We start from the raw sequence: 21,167 nt of genomic DNA on the forward strand, positions 1-21,167 counted from the left end.
TTAGCAAATCTCCACTAACTTTAGGGTGTTCTGATAAACATGTTTTTTTTTTTTTTTTTTTTTAATCCATGCTGCCACTAGGATTAAATAGAGGGGCATTGTTCAGGGAATCCATATAATACAAAGTTTCCAGTGCAGCTGGCATGCCTGCAGTCACACTGTAAACAATACTATACTGTGTCAATTTTACAGTATACATTTATACATATTAACTTTTTGCTTTTACCTCCCAGGCATTACAGTTTTGTAGCTGAATATATTCTTTTCATGGTGTTATTTCTAGAATTCTTAGGTGGTTCCCTTTGCTGTAGTCTTGTTCCTGGTACGGTTTTACCATTTCACCTTTTTTTTTTCTTCTCTGTGCCATATTTGCTATTTATTTCTAATTTATTTTACATTTTCCTATTTTTCTCCAAGTTGCTATACTAGTTTCCTAATGTTATGATAAATGATTAGAAGAAGCTTTGTGGTTGAAACAATCACAAATGTATAACCTTAGCTTTCTGGACCTCAGCAGTGTGAAGAGGGTGTCATTGGATTCTAGTCTAGGTGTCAAGAATGGATTTTGGCCTGCAAGAATGGGTAATTTATTATCTTGTTTGGTTTTCATCAGCATCTCATTCTTATGCAGATGTTTTGTTCCATCTTTAAAGTGAATAAAGGTCCATCCTGTCTTTGACTGGTCTGCTTTGCTCCTTCACTTTCTTTTATTTATTATTATTATTATTATTATTATTATTATTATTATTATTATTTTTAAAACAATCTTATTTCACATACCAATCCCATTTCCCTCTCCCTCCTGTCCTTCTACTTTGCCCCACATCTCACTATCCCACCCCAATCAACTCCTCAGGCATGTGAGACCTCCCATGGGGAATCTTCAAACCCTGTCACATCATTTGGGGCAAGACCAAGGCCCTCCCCTCTGTATCTAGGCTGAGAAAGGTATCTATCCACAGGGAACAGGCCTCAAAAAGCCAGTTAGTGCAATAGGGATGAATAACGGTTCCACTGCCAGGGGTCCCATAGATTGCCCAAGCCTCCCAGCTGACACCCACATTCAGGGGTTCTAGTTCAGTATTTTTTTAAGTTCCCCAGTTGTCATTCTGGAGTCTGTGAGCTCCCATTTGCTCAGATCAGCTGTTTCCCCAGCATGGTCATGACCCCTTTGCTCTTCACTTCTACATCTCTACAAATGGATTCGAGGAGTTTGGCTCAGTGCTTAGCTGTGAATCTCTACTTCTGCTTCCAACAGCTACTGGAAGAAGACTCTATGATGGCATTTAAGGTAGATATCAATCTCATTATCAGGGAAGGGCATTTAAGGTAGCCTCTCCACTATTGCTTAAATTCTTAGTTGGGGTCATCTTTGTGGATTCCTGGGAATTTCCCTAGTGTAAGGTTTGTCCTTAACCTTACAATGGCTCCTTCTATCAATGTACCTCTGTGGCAGATACATTGGACAGAGAGGGAGAGTTCCTTCACTTTCTAAAGGCTCCATAGATACTTTATGCTCAAATGTAGTCAAAGAGGACGTGAAGACTTGAGTCTGGCACCTTAGACCACACAGATACTCAAGCTAGTCCCCCAAACACCAAACAATCCAATTAAAAAGTGGGGTACAGAACTAAATAGACAATTCTCAATAGAGGAATCTAAAATGGCTGAAATACACATGAGAAAGTGTTCAACATCAGGGAAATGCAAATCAAAACAACTCTGAGATACCATCTTACTCCTGTCAGAATGGCTAAAATCAAAAATACCAATGAGTTTATGCTGGAGAGGATGTGGAGAAAGAGAAACACTCCTCCACTACTGGTGGGAGTGCCAACTTGTACAGCCACTGTGGAAATCAGTATGGCGACTCCTCAAGAAAATGGGAATGAGTCTACCACAAGATCCAGCAATTTCACTCCTAGGCATATACCAAAAGAAGCACATTCATATAACAAGGACATCTGTTCAACCATGTTCATAGCAGCATTATTTGTAATAGCCAGAAACTGGAAGCAGCCTAGATGCCCCTCAACTGAAGAATGGATAGAGAAAATGTGGTACATTTACACAATGGAGTACTACTCAGCAGAAAAAAACAATGGAATCTTGAAATTTGCAGGAAAATGGATGGAACTCGAAGAAACCATTCTGAGCGAGGTAACCCAATCACAAAAAGACAAACATGATATGTACTCATTCATATGTGGACCTGCTTTATGATACATAGTAGTGACCATGCTTTATCAGAGCTGTTTTTTAATGATGTTGCTCAGAATGGTTTCCTCCCAGATGATGATTGAGAAGCTAATTAAAAAAAAAATGGTGCCAAGCACCACAAGAGTAACAGAACTGCGCTGTTTTCTGGGATTTTGTTTTTTACTTTTTGTTGTTGTTGTTTGTTTTGTTTTTGTTTTTTCTTTTTTGCTTTTTAAATGGAGAATGCTGGATGTCTCTACAATTTTGTTAAAATGACCGCAGAATCTGGAAAAGCTGTTGCTGCTATTGATGCATAAAATATTGCCATTATTGCTTTTTATATAAATATATATATGCTAATTGAAACTCAAATATGTGATGAATCCAAGGTGTTTCAGAGAGTTCTCACCTGTGCATGCAAATTTGATTTCATCTTTACTAAGTAGTAAAGTTATATGCTTGCCAAAAAAAAGTGACACACTGGAAGGCAAATGTCACACAATTTCAATTTCAATTTTATGTGTAACATAGAAATGATGAACTTTTGGGAAGAGAGAGCAGAATTGTGGCTATTAGGGTTCAATGTGGGTTTTTAACAATGGGGAAACAATTGTTTAAGGATGTAAAACTGCAATTGGACAAGAGGGATGGACTCTGTGAAGTCTTGAGGTCTACTGAGAGCATGATAAATATGGTTGATAACAATATGCTATATTTTAAAAGTTGTGAGATAGTATACTTTAAGTGTTCTCAAAAGAAAAATGATGAATATGTGTGATATAACATGTTAATTGGTTTAATTTAGCCATGCCAATGTGAACATACTGTATTGTGTATCATAATTGTGCATGACTTTATTTATGAGCTAAATAAATGAATAAAAAAAAAAAAGAAGGGACTTTGAGAGCCCATCCCACATGAAGGCATGCTTTCATCTGGGACACATGGGAGAGGGCCTAGGCCTGGCCCAGGATGATGTTGTGGAATTTAGGGAGCCCCTGTGGAGGGCTCTACCCTCTATGGGAGTGGAGAGGGAAGGGGATGGTGGGGGGTTGGGGGGGAGGGGAGAGGGAGAAGGGATTGACATATGAAATCATAATTTGTAAAAATTAAATAAAAATTAAATTAAAAAATAGTCAAAGATAACCTGGTCATCTCAAGATAAGCTAATTAGAAATCTGGCTCCCATCTATAGCCTTCATGCCACCTGAGTCTTATATAACTTGTCAGCCCATGTTTTCAGACACGGATGTGGACATCTCAGGAGTCTTATTCTCTTTATACTGGCTTCTATAAGCTCTGGTAGAACAACTTATTTCACATATGGCCAATAACCTGAGCAAAAATCACTTTAATTTTCCTTGAAGCACATAATTTATACTTTTAAATAGATTATAAGAAGTAAAATTTTCTGTGACATTCAAAATCTCTTCCATATTTTTAACTGTATCTGAATTTCAGTAAAAATTTATGAAGTGAGATTATTCTATCTCCAGATTTACACGAATATGCACACATATGTATATGGAACATGACAGATCATAAGTATGTTAAATAGTTCATCTATGTCCATATCATATTCATTCTATTGTACCTTTTCTTTCCACCATAATACAATTTCAGACTGACCTGAGGTAAATGCTTTAGGCAGCGTTTATATGTTCTAGCAATAATATTTTAAAGACAGCATCATATACTAGAGATATAGTCCCAGAACATATGGAGGAAAGCTAATCAACAAAGGTTCATTGTTTAAAAACACATAAATGCTTTCATATGTGGCAGAAAAAAAGTAGATGAAATGCAAGCCTGACCTTAGTGCACAGGAGATGGTGGAAGTGCTACCTCATGACATTATTGCAGATTATTTCAGTGACTTAGAAATTTAATTTTAATTAACTAGTAAGAGTAGCTTAGATCAACCCTATCATTTTCCATTCCTCTATGTTAATTTGAATAAAGCACATAAACATGTCTCATCATTCAAGATTTATGTTTATCAATGATACTTGGGAAATAGAAAATATAAATTATTTAGAAACATATAAAACCTCATATCCCATTTTTATAACCGGCTTTAGAATACTATGTCCCAAATTCAAAGTATGATAATGTGAAATCACAGACTGATGCGAAGAAATGGTTTCCTAAGTCGGTTGCCATTACAATCTCCAAGGACACTTAAAAAATCTTGATGCCCTGGTCACAGCTCCAACTAATTAAGCTGGAATTAAGATTCCAGGTCACATCTCAAACTAATAAAGTCAGAGCTGGATTTCAATGTGCTGATCTAGAAGCAGATGAGTTTCAGCAGCAGTCATTGACCACTTATCAAATATGTAGATACATTTTTTTCTTCTAATTGATTCTCTTCATTCTCTTCTACAAAATCTCTGGTTATTTAAGACCCCCAAATTTATAGCTCAATCCAGTGATTCACAGGATGATCATTTCTTTACTTATCTTTCGTTAATATTACTGTTATTGCGGTTGTTTGCTTTGAGGAGGATTTTTCTGCACACTTATGCTAACCTGCAATTTTCTATATAGGTAGGTCATGGTTATCTCAAATGATTTAAACCCCCTTGGTGCTGTTTTTATAGGAATACACCATTATAATTGACACAATTTTAAGATTTGAATCTTGTCATCTTCTGATTTTGTCTGAAAATTCGATTTTAACATTCATTAATGTTAATATTTTCCCATGTTACTATAACCTAGCAAGCTAATCAGAAGTGTGCTTATCTATGTTTTTGTCCATTTGTTATTATTTTTGATATTATAACTGCACCATTTTCTCCTTCCCTTTTCTCTTTCCAAACCTCTCTCTCTACCTGTACTTGCTCTGTCTCAATATCACGGCATCTTTTTTCATTTACTGTAGTTATGCACATACGCATATGCACAGACACACACATTCCTAAACTCATGAAGACAACCTGCTAGTTTCTACAATGTTACCTCTATGTATGTTTCCAGGGTTAATGAGTTGCTATGCTTTTCACTAGGGAAAAAGATTTCTCCCACTCTCAGAATTTCTTAGCTTCTGGTATGTCTATTTATTCATATTTTGAGACAGAGTATCATGTATCCCAAGGTATTCTTACACTCACGTAGCCAGAGTTGGCCATTAACTTTTACTTCTGATTCCACCTTACATGTACATTACAAAGACATGCACCACTATGACCAGTTTATGTAATGTTAGAGATCAAACCTAAGCCTTTTTTTACACCAGGCTGAGTACTTTGCCATTTGAATTACATCCTTTATTCCAGATCTTTCTTTTTATCCTTCCGTTTTTTGTTTATTCTCTTTTTCACCTTTCCCTTTTAAGTGTACCTTAAAGTACCCTACCACAGAAATATTCCCAATACCTAACTGGAAGTCAGGCAAGTACCCTACCTTAGAAATATTCCCCAGACCTAACCAGAAGCCCTTCATTACAGCATTTTTTTCGTAAATGTACAGAAATTGCATATTAGCATGCTAAACAACTTAGCTAATTTTCACAACTCAAAGAAATATAAGTAGAATTGCTTGATCTTAGATGTTGACATTTCTCTGTAGCATTTATGTCATATGGGACTCAATTTTACAAGGTAAGAACTATTACTGTCTTTACAAAAATAGGTCCTACCATTTTACTTTTCTATTGCCTTCATAGAACACCATGGTAATGATAAATTACAAAAGAAAGCATTTAATTTAGTGCTTATGCTTCCATATTGTTATTGTCTATGACTATTATGTCAGAATGCCTGGCAGATGGCAAGCAGGCATGTTGCTGCCACAGTAGCTAGAGCATAATCCTGACCATCAGTTTGAAGACAGAGAGAGAGCTAACTGGCAATGACATGGAACTTTGTCCTTAAATACATACCTTCTCCAACAGGGCCACAACTCCTTATCCATCCTAAGTTCTACCCACCAAGGGCCAAGTTTTCAACCATAAGAGCCTATGAGGGCCACTGTCACTCAATCCACCACAAGTGGGTAAATTAAAGAATATATATGACTTGGCATAAGTTACACAGTTTTTAGATCCAAGAAAAAAAATCATTAGGAACCAAGGCAGTCTGTATCCAGAGCCTATGATCTTAACCATTCCACTGTTAAACACATATGGACAATGACAGTGTAAATGAGCTCTTAGGAGCAGCCATCAAGATCCTCTTGGGAAGTGGTTTTCCTAGATGCTCTTCTCCTTCAGCTAAAGAAACAGCCTTCCACTAGAGCAGAAGAGAAACACAATATTCCCCAAACACTAAGAGGCAGCTGCAGAAAGCATTTTATAAACATATGGTATTTGTATAATTAATGTTCAAGTAGAGAATTAGCTTACAGTTGCAGAATTACAGTTAGAAAACTTGAAATTTCCCAAGCTGAAGATTTGAGACTTCTTTTTCTCTCTCAAAACATCCAATGCCCATTTTCTCTTACCCAGTGGATAATAAGGGGAAAACTAGCTATTCAATGGATCTTTGAGAGCATAGATATTGTTTTCACTCACCTGTTCCATCTCATTCATTTGATAATCAAGATTTTGTAAGCATAAACACTTCTCATTGTAAGAAAAAAACCCTCCAATATTAAGATAACTGCATACATTTACCCAATACCTAGTCTTCTATTTCCTGAGATGATGTTTCTTAGAATAGGAAGCTTGTGGAATATAGTAGTAAGCAGTTTATATTAGGCAATAATACACTGTATCTCATCAACTCATTTCCTCATTTTATTTTGATACATAAGGTCACTACTAAAAATATAATTATTTTGATTATTATTAAATGCATTAATTGAAAAGAATCTTGTGCTGTTAAGCAGAGAATTTTTCCTAGGATCAGATACATAAAATATTAATACAAACAAGGGCTTTCTCTTTTATATGTGTGTTGTGCTATATGTGGTGAATATACTTGTTAGTGTTGTGGTAGGAAGGTATTTGTGTGTAAATTTGTACTTGTGAAGGAAGAAGACAGAAGTCAGAGACATTTGTAGGTTTGAGCATTCTCAAACCTACAATCTTTATTTTTGAGGTAGAGTCTCCTATGGGGAGTTGACAAATTAGGGAAGCTTGTTTGATCATTATGAAAATTTACTCTTAAATTTGCAGTCAAGATAGAAATAAGGGAAACTGTCATTACACATGTGGTTTTAGAATTTGGCTCACCTTATTAATACTGTATGATTAAACTAAGTTGTTTTCTTACAATTCCATTTTATTAACTCAACTCACCTATAAAGTGACACAGGCAAGGCCCCCTGAATGTGGATGTCAGATGGGGGTTTGGATTATCTATGGGAATGCTGGCAGTGGAACCAATATTCATCCCTAGTGCAGGAATGGGTTTTGGCAGCCAATTCGCTACAGAGTGATACTCTCAGCCTAAATACATGGGGGAGGACCTCTATCCTGCAACAAATGATATGACAGACTTGGGAGGCCTTACCCTCCATGAAGAATGTATGGTGGGGGGAATGTGAGAAAGGGAGAGGGAACTGGGATTGGTAAATAAAATAAGATTATTTTTAATATAAATAAAAATTAGTTTTTAAAAAAGACACAGGCTAACAGAATGCATAAGAAAACAGGATCCTTCCTTTTGTTGCATACAAGAAACATACCTTAACATCAAAGACAGACATTTTCTCAAAGCAAATGTTTGGGGAAAAATTTCCAATCAAATGGACCTAGGAAATAAACTGCTGTAGCTATCCTAACATCTAACAAAATAGCTTGTAAGCTAAAGGTAATCAAAAGAGATGAAGAACGACATTTGATATCCATCACAGGAAAAATACATGAAGATAATGTCTCAATACTGAACATTTATGGCCCAAATACAAGGGTACCACATTTGTCAAAGAAATATTACTAAAGCTTAAATTGCACATCAAAGCCCACACACTAATAGTGGGAGACTTCAACACCCCACTCTCACCAATGAGCAGGTATGCCAGACAGAAAATTAACAGAGAAAAAAGGGAACTAACAGATGTCATGAATCAAATGCTTACCAGACATCTATAGAACATTCTACTCAAACACAAAAGAATATATCTCCTTCTCAGCACCTCACAGAAACTTCTCTAATATTGACCACATACTCAGTCACAAAGGAAACCTCAACACACACACACACACACACACACACACACACACACACACACACACACACACACACACACACACACTGGAATAAACCTCTGTATCTTATCGGATCACCATGACTTAAAGTTAGAATTCAACAACAATGTAAATCCCAGAAAGCCTACAAACTCATGGAAATTGAATGGTATTCACATTTAGTTCGTTCTTATTAGAAATTTCAAGCTTAATTAATTGGTGATAAAATCATTTTAAAACCATTTCATGCATCTTGTTGATACTATGGGTTTGGAGAATGAACCTCACAAATTTCAGTGGTATAGAAAATGAGTTTTTTCTTCATTTGTAGAAGGTTTAATAAAGAATAGTAATACAAATCTCATTTTGATGAAGTGTTTTGCATGCATGAGCCAAGCTATCATTAGAGTCTTTGGAATATGTGAGCCTTAAACACCTGAACATCAGAGTATGTGAGTTTGATTAACATATATACTATTTGTATGTACATGTATAAAAACCCTTTGACTTATAGAAGAAAGAAGAGTTTTTAAGTTAGACTGATATGGAAGATGAAAAAGGAAAAGTAAGGAAAAAGATACAGGAAAATGAAAAAAATGTGTTAAAACTAGGAGGGAAGTTATGCTAATTTAATTTCAACTTATAGGAAAGATAAAGTGACAGTATTTCAATGATAAGCACTCGTATCTTTAATTTTTCATGAGTACAAAGAAATTCTGGCTGGATCATTCTAGTGTATATTCTTTAGTATGTTTGATATGTTGAAAAAGTTGCTGGATTATGTGAAGATCAGTAACTTTAACCACTAATATAGTGATTTAAAACAGATATAGGGTGACAGGACAGAGAGTTAAGAAAATGTTAGTCAAGCAATGTTAGCCATGCAAGAGTGAGTACCTGAGTTTGATTCCTCAGAACCTATGTTAGAGAGAGAGAGAGAGAGGGGGGGGCAGGTTTTGGGGATCATTGGCCAGACAATCCAAACTTACAGATGAGATTCAGGATACTGATATATCTTGTCTCACAAAATGAGATGAATTCTTGTCCTGAAGAATTACACACAAGGTCATGCTGTGACAACAGCAAACACATATTCACATATACATGTGAGCCCATGCATATGCATTCCCACACACATTAATACACACACACACACACACACACACACACACACACACAGACTGAGGCATGAAACATTGTTTAGAAAGGGTAAGAGTCAAAAAATAAATTAATGATAAATATTTCATTTGCTCCTACATCTATTCATTTAGTCACCAAATTTAGGTAGGCATAGACTCTTTCCTCACACAGTTGTTAGTAGGAGATAAGGAACAATTCATAATCAGTGGCATTCATGTACAAAGTAATGGCCTGCATAGTAATAGGGATAGCTACTCAGAGGATCAGAAGAATGCTGTTTTCTCAAAACTTCAGTGAAAAACCTGCCTATCTTTGATATGACTATGTTCTCAGCACAAGACCTAATGGTGGAATCAAATGTCAAAACCACAATATTTGGCAACCACCAGTGAGACAGGCAGTGCACAAAGAAAACAGCAAGGGAATTCTCTCCCACTTAGATTTCAGAGCATAACAGCTTGATTCCTCTTTCAAAATACATCAAACAAATTCTTTCAGCCTTGAAATAACTTGAATTCTTAAGAATACATAAATTACAAATATGGCAGAATCAAACCCATTTAATGTTAGAAATTAAGTGAATCACTGGGCAATACAACAAGCTGCAAATTTTGAAAGCAATAATTTCTCATGGAAGCAGAACTCTAATTTGGATGAAAGAATAGAAGCAGAATGAAGACAAGGTCCCTGTCTGTAAGTAATTGTTTCTGTTACTAATGGGAAAGAACTGTTGTCTTGTTATCCTGCAGTAGCATTGCAATATGTGGCAGCCTCCAACGAAATCAGAAAGGAGTAGTTAGAGGGTATGCAACCATTTGATATATTGTCTTCTGAAACACCATTGTACCCAAGGAAGCCAAATAAATAACATTTTGAGAGGTGAGGATATGTATAATTAAATTTAACTGAAAAGATAAAATAAGCACTCCTCATGCTTGCTCTATCTAAACTTTCAACCTTGCATCTATAAATATGAAACAGAGTCTGGTTGTTTATGCAGGTGTCAAAGTTTCCTGAAGGATAGGTTTTAGTTTTTAATAAATCATAGCACATGAAAGGGACATAATGTAATATCTAGGCTAAGAAATTTTACAGCCATAAGGAGAACTCTCACTGGCCTTGGAAGGTAAATAGCTCTGGAGAACTCCACAGCCACAAGAAACCACCGTGTCCTTACTCCGCACTTAATTTCAGCATTTAACCTTGCATTGGTTGATCTATTCTTGTTGTGTGTCTTTTATCTACATCATACTGTGAATGTAGCAAGAGTAACAGCTATATCTTCTCCACATTCCCATCTATAGCTCACAACACTTAGAAGCCTGCAGGTACCAAAGTGATATTGATAGCTATATCACACTGGGGTGTGTTTGATCGTGCTTGCCTTGGGTAAATCAGAACCTTATGCTGTTGTTTTTGTTTTGTGGTCTTTTTCTCTGGTCATAATATTTTTTGTGAGTTGTCTTCAGAATTATCAGGTTCTTTTTCTGTATCAAGTGTATTCTAGAAGACACGGTATGGTACTTAAATTATTTACATGCACATATGAGTGAGTAAAACTCTGTCTGCCAATGCTTTGGTGTGAGAAAGTGGGAATAGATGCTGACAACAGGCATTATCCACACCAAAAAGATCAGATAGTTACTAACTTCATAGTTCTCGGTTTAGAAGATTTTAAATGGTACATTTATAAAGGCCAAGAAAATATCCCAAGTGTCAGTATGACAAAACACACAAATGACTTGAAAACATCAACTTCTGGGACAAGAAGTTGATTGATACATTTGGCTGAATTGTGGCATTACATCAACAATTACATTGTGGTTCTTACTGTCTGACATCTATTTGTTGATTTACATATTTGTAAGCAAATGAGTGATTTAAATATGAATTGCACAGGTTTCCATAATATATATATATATATATATATATATATATATATATGTATATAAACCTGCGTGTGAAGCATTCTGTTATCTGTCTTTGGAGTCTCGAAGCAAATTGACTTATTGGCAAACACTGATTAAATGAAGCTATCACTTCTTCTGCAGTTTTATTCTTGTAAGACTGCCTAGGAAGAAAGTAGAGAAAGTTGAATAACACCATCAAAACTTCAAAGTTAAGGGAAATTGAGAAATGGGCCAGTGATTTAAAACCACTTACCGATCTTGCAGAGGACTTAGGTTTGAATCACAGCAGACACATGAGGGCTCACGATGGTGGTACCTCTACTTCCAGGGCTTTAAATGCCATTTACTAAACTTTTTTTTTGGGGGGGGGGTGCTCGAGGCAGGGTTTCTCGGTGGCTTTGGAGGTAGTCCTGGAACTAGCTCTTGTAGACCAGGCTGGTCTCGAAATCACAGAAATCTGCCTGCCCCTGCCTCCAGAGTGCTTGTATCAAAGACATGTGCCACTACCTCCCGGCCTTTTCTGAACTTTTCAGGCACTAGACACATGCATGGTGCACTGACACACATGAGGTAACAGGTTAACATACATGTATACACTGAATAAAAGAAAACCTTTCTAAGTCAGTGAGAGGTAGAAATGTAGCATTAAAAATAAAGAGTAAGGGAAGGGATATGGCTCCCTTAGCTACGTACTTCTCTTGAAAGCATGAACTCTGAGTTTAAAATCCCAGGAGCCACCTAATTCAGATTTGGACCATTTCTCATAATCTCAGTTCTCCTAAAGCTAGAAAGGAGTCTAAGACAAAAAAATTGACAGATACTCACAGGCAAGTTCCATGACATATATAACACAGGAACAGAAAACAAAGAGAACCTTTCTCAAAGAGGCTTGGAGGTTATTAATTACATGGCTGACATGTGATGTTATTCTGTGAATTTCACTTGATGGCCATGGGCCATCTTTACTCTCACTTGAGTGCACACACACACACACACACACACACACACACACACACACACACACACACAAAAGCATCTTGAGGACAAGCTTGGAAGACACCCAAAGATGACCTCATGAATCCACATATACTTTTATACATAGGAGTCCTCATGCACATGTGCCCAATTCCACACAAACAGGTACACCACTCACACACACAAAGAGCACGATGAAAAAGAAATAATGAATAGCAAAGGTTTGCCTGAATATTTATTTATTTTCACATTGTAATTTTTTTTTACAGGGAGAAAAGAGAAAATACTTAGGAAACAGATGGGAATATAGACTTAATATCAAGAAAGATATATAGTAGGAGTTGATTTGAAAGTCTCTTTTATAAAGGTGAAAGTTGGAAGTTGGTATTGAATAATGGGACAGAGTGTAAAACTTTTCACAAAAGGAAAGAATGGCAGACCAAAGATGAGGCTTTTACCACCAGGATGTGTCAAATGAAAAAGAGTCCGGAAAATGTGGGAAATTTTTCAGTGAAAAAATTTAAGCACATGTCAGTAAATAAGACAATGATAAAGTGTGAATTCTTTACATTTATATATACTAGCCTACTTGAATGATTTTATTATCCAATAATCAAGAAAGTAATTGCATTAGGAATATATTTGAGTAAGAGGGTCTGGGTATTAGACGATGCGGTGGTTTAGACTTTTTCCTTTATGTCAGTATTAATACACTCATAGTTATCACTTTAATAATATCAGTAAACATGATGACTTGGAACTACATTGGGAACTGAATTTGATATCTGAGTAGGAGGTATATGTCTTTCAGAGAATAAAAGCCAATTCTCGGGGGCTATCTTTAAGAAGGTGAGATGTGGAGGTAAACAAAGGGATAAAAATATCCTTGTTAAGAAATAATGACAGAAGCAATATTCTTTAAGTAACAAAGAGAACAGATTTAAAGAGTGTCAACATAGTTGAATCAAAATTAAAGACAAATCTCTCATGTAATAGTGTGTTCTTTCTTAATAATAAGCAGATAGAAGAACAAAGATATTCAAAATAAAGTATGCTCCCATTGTTAAAAATTGTAGTTGGAGTCATGATTTTCATGGATTCAGGTCCTGATTTTGCTACTTTCTAGTCCTTGAACAGAAGAAATTTATTCTTCTGTTTCTAAATGCCTTCATCTATAAAATGCTAATACTATATTAGGCTTTATGGCATATGCTTGTTGTAAACACAGCATGTCAAACAATGCATAAAAACTGTTTTCTTTGGTGGCACTACCATATATAATCAAGGTTACAGAAAATGTTTGGTTTAGGACAAAAATAATTAAATAGGCCCTGTTGAAATTGATAACAATAGAGACAAAATGATGAGAAAAAACCATGAGAGGTATAGCAGATATCCTTTATTAATGATTTCCTGAAGATATTTTGTTTATCTTACCAAAGAGAGATTATCCATTTACTTTGTGATTTTGATGGCTCTACTTGCAGGTAAACTTGACTACATTTGGAATTGGCAGAATCCAAGTGGCTGGGTACATCTGTAGATATTTTTTTCTTAATTAAATCATTTGAAGTGGGAAGACCTGCCTTTAATCTGGGCTACATCTTCTGCCAGCATCCTACATAAAGAACATGGAAGAAGAAAACTTGTTCTCTTTGCCTGTGTGCTTTTGCTTTCACTGGCAAGTCCATTCTTTCACTGACATTAAAGCCTAGTTTTTTCAGGATTTTGGCATACACTGAAGACCAGCTGAGACACCCAACTTCACTGAAAAACTATTAGATTATTGGACTTTTGTTGGTAGACAGCCATTGTTGGCCTAGCTGAACTATGGTTATTGAGCCCTTCTAATCTCTAATAATTTCCATATATAATCTATATCTATCTATCTATCTATCTATCTATCTATCTATCTATCTATCTATCTATCTAGATTTATTGCATTTAGATAGATAGATAAATAGATAGCCAGACAGACAGATAGCTAGATAGATAAATATTCATTATGTCAATTCTGTTCTCTAATGCAGTCAAGATCTGGCTTGGGAGTATTGCTAGCCAGTACTATTGTTGGGTATCAAAGCTAAACTGAATCATGTAAACACCCTTTTTCATTGGCTGTCATGAAAAAAGACTGTTACATAGATTCATATCCTATCACTTACAGGCATCAGACTTGTCTCTTTTACTCCTTTACTCCCTACCAGCTTACTTAGCATAGGGCAACATGAAAGAAAGAAACACAGCTTGACTAAAGAAACATTCCTTCCTCACTTTTCCTTCTCTGCTGTTTTTGTAGTTTTGGAAGTTTTATCCATTTGTTTTAAAGGTAAATGGACAATTCTAGATTCGTTAATTCTTAAAATATCATATTATCTATAATTTCTTATAGCATCTCTATTTTTATTTGTCATTATCTCTGTGTCTTCTTCCATTGCTTTCTCACAAACTTTGGTATCCACCTTTACAACTAATCTTAATTAACAATGCATATTACATGCTAACATTTTTATATACCTCAACATCTCATTTTCCCAAAACATCATGATTTCTCTCATGGGTTAACACACTGACTTCCAACTATATTTCGTACTCCTCCAATTAGCTACTGTCTTTCTTCCATATAATAGAAATCTGACAAACTTTATAAGACCATCTTACTTTTGTGGTGTAGAGGACTCCCACCTGGCTCAGAGAAATGCCTCAGTCCTCCAAATAACTGGGCATGAGGCAGGGTTTTCCAAAGTAGTGCTGGGTATCAAATTACTGTAGAACTTGATAGCCTCAAGCAAGGCAACAGCAGCAGCCTTAGATCTTGGCTAGACTTCAACAGACTAGTACACAATTCAGGTATGGTTTGTTTCTGTTTTACATGTTATTTTGCCCTGTGTAACGTGTTCTACATAGTCAAGTTCTCCTCATGATGATGGTCCAAAAACTACCTTTTCTCAGAAAAAAATATCTTTAAACATGCTGGATTTCTATTTTCTATTATTTTCATATTCTATATATTTTCTAATTAATGTTCAGCTCAGTTTTATGACTAATTCTATATCTTAGAACTGCAATTAAATTTGAAGTCAAGTAATAGCCAGAAACTGGAAGCAGCCCAGATGCCCCTCAAACAAAGAATGGATATAGAAAATGTGGTACATTTACACAATGGAGTACTACTCAGTGGAAAAAAAACAATGGAATCTTTAAATTTGCAGGAAAATGGATGGATCTAGAGGAACCCATTCTGAGTGAGGTAACCCAATTGCAAAAAGCCAAACATGGTATGTACTCACTCATATGCAGATTTTAGACATAGAGTAAGGATTACCAACCTACAATCCACACTGCCAAAGAAGCTAATAAACAAGGAGGTCCCTAAGAGAGACATACATGGTCCCCTGGAGAAGAGGAGAGGTTCAAGATCTGCTGAGCAAATTGGGAGCACGGGAAGAGGGGGGGTAGGAGAATGAGAAGGGGAGAAGAAGAGGGATGCCGAGGGCATAAGGGAGCAGAAAGTATGAGTCAGGGGAGAATACACGATAACAAAAATGGAGATATCATAATAGAGGGAGAAATTTTTGGTTTACAGGGAAATCAGGCACTAGGGAAATGTCTGGAGATCTACAAGGATGACACCAGCTAACAATCTCAGCAATGGAGTAGAGGCTACCTTACATGCGCTCCCCTGATTATGAGATTGATGACTGACTTATATGCCTTCGTCTAGCAGATGGTGGCAGTAGAAGCAGACACCCATAACTAATCACGGATCTGAAATGGAACTCAGATGCAGAGGAGGACCAGTGAAGAGCACAGAGGTCCAGACCACGCTGGTGCTGGTGAAACACATAGAAACAGCTGACCTGAACATCTGGGAACCATTGCTCCACAGTCTGATAGCTAGAATGGGATTGATCTAGATCCCAGGAACGTGGGTTTCTGTGAGGAATCCTCAGAAATCTATGGGACCTCCTGTAGAAGCCCAGTATTTATCCCTAGCATAGGTGTGGACTTTGGGAGTCCATTCCATATGGAGGAATACTCCCTGAGCCAACAAGACACACGGGGGGGCGGGGGGGAGGGCTAGGCCCTACCTCAAAGGATACAATAGACACTGATGACACCCTATGGAAGGCCTCACCAACCAGGGGGAGCAGAAAAGATATGTGACAGATAAGGTTTTAGTGGGGGGGGGGTAAGGGAGGACGGGCGGGGGGAAGAGAAGGAAACTCGGATTGTCATGTAAAACAATCCTGTTTCTAATTCAAATAAAAAAATTGGAAAAAATAATAGAGACTATCTAAAACAAAAAAAAGTTTGAAGTCATGAAATAGCATAAAATTATGAAATGTTTGGCTAACCATTATATTTCCTATGACTTATGCATACCTAATACCAACAGCCAGCCTTTAAAATGTAAACATATATGTAGTATACAGACTCAGAAATATTAATTTAAGTATTTAGGAATATATGTATTATGTATATTTCAAGTTACTGAAAAAAGGAGAAATACATTTGAAAGGGGGATTTAGGGGAAGGAAAGGGAAGGGGAATAATCTAATTGTAATCTCAAAATAAAAACTAATACTACAAATATATTTTGGCTCTATTTCTGACACATATATACATACATACATACATACATACATACATACATATATATATATCTTCTGTAATTTAAGCAATTCACATCTGTAGTAGTGAATTTGATGGATTTTCCTCAGAAAACCAAGAAAATCAAATTATTTGGATACAAAGACCAAATTAAGCCACTTTACCAGTTTTAGGGAATTGTGTTTTGTACCAATTGTGGTATTTAACTGTTGTTCAATCTTGGTTAATAACCATGCCAAATTCCTGCTTTAGAGTTATTTTTAAAATAGAGTTAGATGAAAAAATCCTTAATGTTAAAATCAAATTTGCGTTGTGTTATGACTGTTTATGATACTGTGACAGCAAAGTATCCTAGAATCATTATTATTAATTTATTTTCTACTATGAGCAATAGTAAGCATTATCAAGTATATGGGAAAAATGAGTATACATATAATCTATTAGGAAATGCAAGTTCATTGCAAATGCAAAGGATATTTGCTGATGTGACATGATTTTTCTCATTTACTTTACTATAGTGCTCTCAGAGCCTTGTTTCTAGTTCAGATTATATACAGCTATCTTTTTGGACTTTCATCTTTTGCACCTGGTTTTGTATGTCAACTTACCAGCTAGAGTCATCAGAAATGAAGGAGCCTCACTGAGGAAAGGCCTCCATGAGATCCAACTGTAAGACATTTTCTCTGTTATTAAGGGGGAAGGGCTCAGCACATGGTGGGTGGTGCCATCCCTGGGCTCATGGTCCTGGGTTCTATAAAAAAAAAAATCAGATTGAGCAAGCCAGGGAAAGCAAGTCAGTAAGCAGCACCCCTCCATGGCCTCTGTATCAGCTCCTGCCTCCAGGGTCCTTCCCTGCTTGAGTTCCTGTCCTGACTTCATTCAGTGATAAACTGTGATATGGAAGCATAAGCAAAATAAACTCTTTCTTCCCCAACTTGCCTTCTCTTCATGGTTACTCATTGGAGCAAGAGAAACCCAAACAAAGACAACTGTTAATGTCCTGCTTAAAAATTATAGCTTATAATAATGTTAGTATCTTTTATGAGCTTCTTCTAAAAACCAGTGCACAACATAATATTAATAAATCCCCAAGTCTACTCAAAATATACCATCCAGAAATCGTCCCTATTTGTTATTTGACTTAATATTGTGTCATTTATTTAAAAGTATTTCATTGTGGTTTATTGGCTGCCACAGGTATTCAAGAAGCAAATTTAATGTATTCACATTCTGATATCATTTATTTTGCAAATATTTATTATTTGCCAGGCTCCAGAATTCCTACTACAAATTCTACACAGTTCCCTGGATCTCGGCTGGAAGTTTACCAAAATTGTTAATAATTTACAAATACTTAAGATTTCTACATGTGTGAAGGAAATTGTTTCTTTCTGTTGGTACTAGCTCACAACTATATACTATTTTATTGGATTTACTTGTGAAATCATACGTTTTATAAAAATGTTTCATGACTCTATGAGCCTTTTTGCTATAGAAATTCGTTGTCTCATTAAGTGAAAATTTTACTGCTCTTTAAAGTCCTTTCCTGACTGAAAACTACTAGGTATTGGGTTTGGCCAGTGAGATGGCTAAACTTAGTTATCAACTTGACACATCATGAAGAGGGAACCTTCCATCAGATGGGCCTGTAGGTAAGTCTGTGGGGTCCCTTTATTAATTTCTCATTGAATCAGGAGGTACCAGAATGCTGTAGAATGTGATTTCCCTAGGCAGGTTGGACTGGACTGTACAGGAAAGGTAGCAGAATGCCTGCTTGCAACAAGCCAGTAAAAGACCTGTTTCCAGGCACCTGCCTCTGTTTCTGCATGAATTCATTCCCTGAATGCTCAATGATGGAATGTGATCAGGATTTAAATGTCAAATGCACTAATTCTTCTTTCAGTAGTCTTTAGTTATCACAGGAACAGTAAAAGAAACCAGGATTGAATGTAGTTTTAGAAAATATGGTATTGATCCTGTTGTTTGGGGGGATAATTGTATAACCTGATCCTGTTGTTTTGGGGGATAATTGTAGAAAGATTTTAGAGCATTAGGATGGAAAATTAGTTAACCATTCAAAACTTAATGGGATGTTCTGTGGGAGTTTGGAAGATGAGCATGCTTAACGAAATGCAGATGATGAAAGCCTAGATTGTGATGTTTCAGAGGGAGAGACTATTAGGAGTATTCTTGTAAATACTGGAATTAAGAATCTGGGGAAGAGAAGTCTTTGCTTTAGTAGAACAATGGATGCTGGTTATCTGGAGCTGAAATACCAGTTGTGATAATAAAAACCACCATCACTGAGGAAAAAAATCTTCTGGGGGAGTATTTCTCAAGGAAAATACTGAAACACAGAGAACATGGAATCCAGGGGAAGTCCAGGATGCATCTCAAGGTGTCATTTGAATGTGATAATGTGTAAAACTGTCTGACATGGTACATTTTTAGTGACATGAAAACTAAGGGGCTGTGGAGAGAAGCTGTGGCTTTGCATCATTTAACAAGGTTGGGGTCCTTGTAGACATGATAGGATGTGGCTACTGGTGAAGGTACAACCTAGGTCACCTTCTGAACCACAACATATTACACAAGCCTGCATCACAGGAAAAATATCTAGAAGAGTGGCAGGTGTAGAATGGAACTAGTCTCATCTTGCAATACAAGCTGTGTGTGCAGCAGATAGCATACCAGAAGAAGTGGTGCTACCATAGCCCACAGGAGCCTAGAAAACAATGAATGAGTTCCAGACATTGGACACTGAGCTACTTACATTGTGTTTTGATTTTGTTTTTATCTAATTATAAATTATTCTTATTCTTCCCTCTTAGAAAAAATATATCACTTGTTTTAGATTTTGCAAGAGCCCATGCTTACGGAGCTTATTTTATATTATAAACAGATAATCTGTTTTAAAGTTATGGGATTTGTAACTGCTGCAGTACTTTGAAAGGTTTGTTAATTTTTTGTTATTACAGTACCATGATATGTGGGGGACAAAAAAGATGTGTTTTAAAGTGATGTTTATTTTTAAAGGTTGAAGAAGTGTAGAGCTAAGTGACTCATGGTTAGGAACTTGACATGCAAGAGAAGAGAGAATCTTGGTTGAGAAATTGCCTCCATCAGATTGGCTTGTGGTAATATCTGTGGAGCACTGTCTTGATTGGAAATTGATAGAGGAGAGCCCAGACCTAATGGGGAGTGTTATTCCTATGCAGAAGTACCCAGGATGTATAGGAAAGGTAGCTGAATGTGAGTCTTAGAGCAAGCAAGCAATAAGCACTCACCCAAGGTTTTTGATTCTGCTTCTGCTTGAGTTTCTTCTGTGACTGAGAAGTATAAGCCAAAATAAACTTTTCTTATCCTCAAGTTTCTTTTAGTCAGTATGTTTATCAGAACCACACAGACACAAACTAGAGCACTTAGTGAGAAAAGAGAATGGCCCAATAAAATTGGAGAGAAGAATTTAAAGATCTGACACCTAAATTCAAATGCCTGAGTAGTATGAAAACACCTCATTTTATCTGGAGTTGAACTTTGAGAAGATTAGAAGCCAAGGCAGAAGGATACATTAGAAAACATAAACCTGCATCTTCTCTTCTGAAGTCTGTTGTCATGGTAAAATTTCTCTGTTTCCTTTCTCCTGTAACAGTCCAAAGAGGTGCATTAATGAAATATTTTATCTTTTTTGATGCCATCAAGTGATGCAAGACTACATATGGAGCAGATTGAGAAGGTCAGAATTTAGGAAGGATAAACCTGATTTAGTCATCTGCATGGCAATTTGTAGAGATGCTCTTATCTGGTGGCACTTACCCATGATTTTTCTAGATTTTTGTCAATGGATACATGAGATTCAAGCCCAGTTGATTATCTCATAATTTGCATAATTTGCAATGTGAGTGACATATACCTAGCTAACTTATCTTTGGTGAGAGTAGAATGTTATTAAAAGGAGATTTTGATCCAAAGCATCTTTTCTATTTTACATTGAAGTGTGGAAACTATTGTAACAGGTGAACACTGAGGAAGAGGTGGGAAGATGTAATAACATAGAAGAGGAAAAAGAAAAATCAAAATTAGCCAAGAGCCATGATTAGGCTACTAATATTTTCCTGGGTCTAATTAGTCCTTAGTTCCTAACACTAAATGTTTGGAAAGCTCTCTTATTATTTTAGTTTCTGTGAATAATT

This window comes from Cricetulus griseus, assembly GCF_003668045.3.
Source record: "Cricetulus griseus strain 17A/GY chromosome 1 unlocalized genomic scaffold, alternate assembly CriGri-PICRH-1.0 chr1_1, whole genome shotgun sequence".
Taxonomy (NCBI): domain Eukaryota; kingdom Metazoa; phylum Chordata; class Mammalia; order Rodentia; family Cricetidae; genus Cricetulus; species Cricetulus griseus.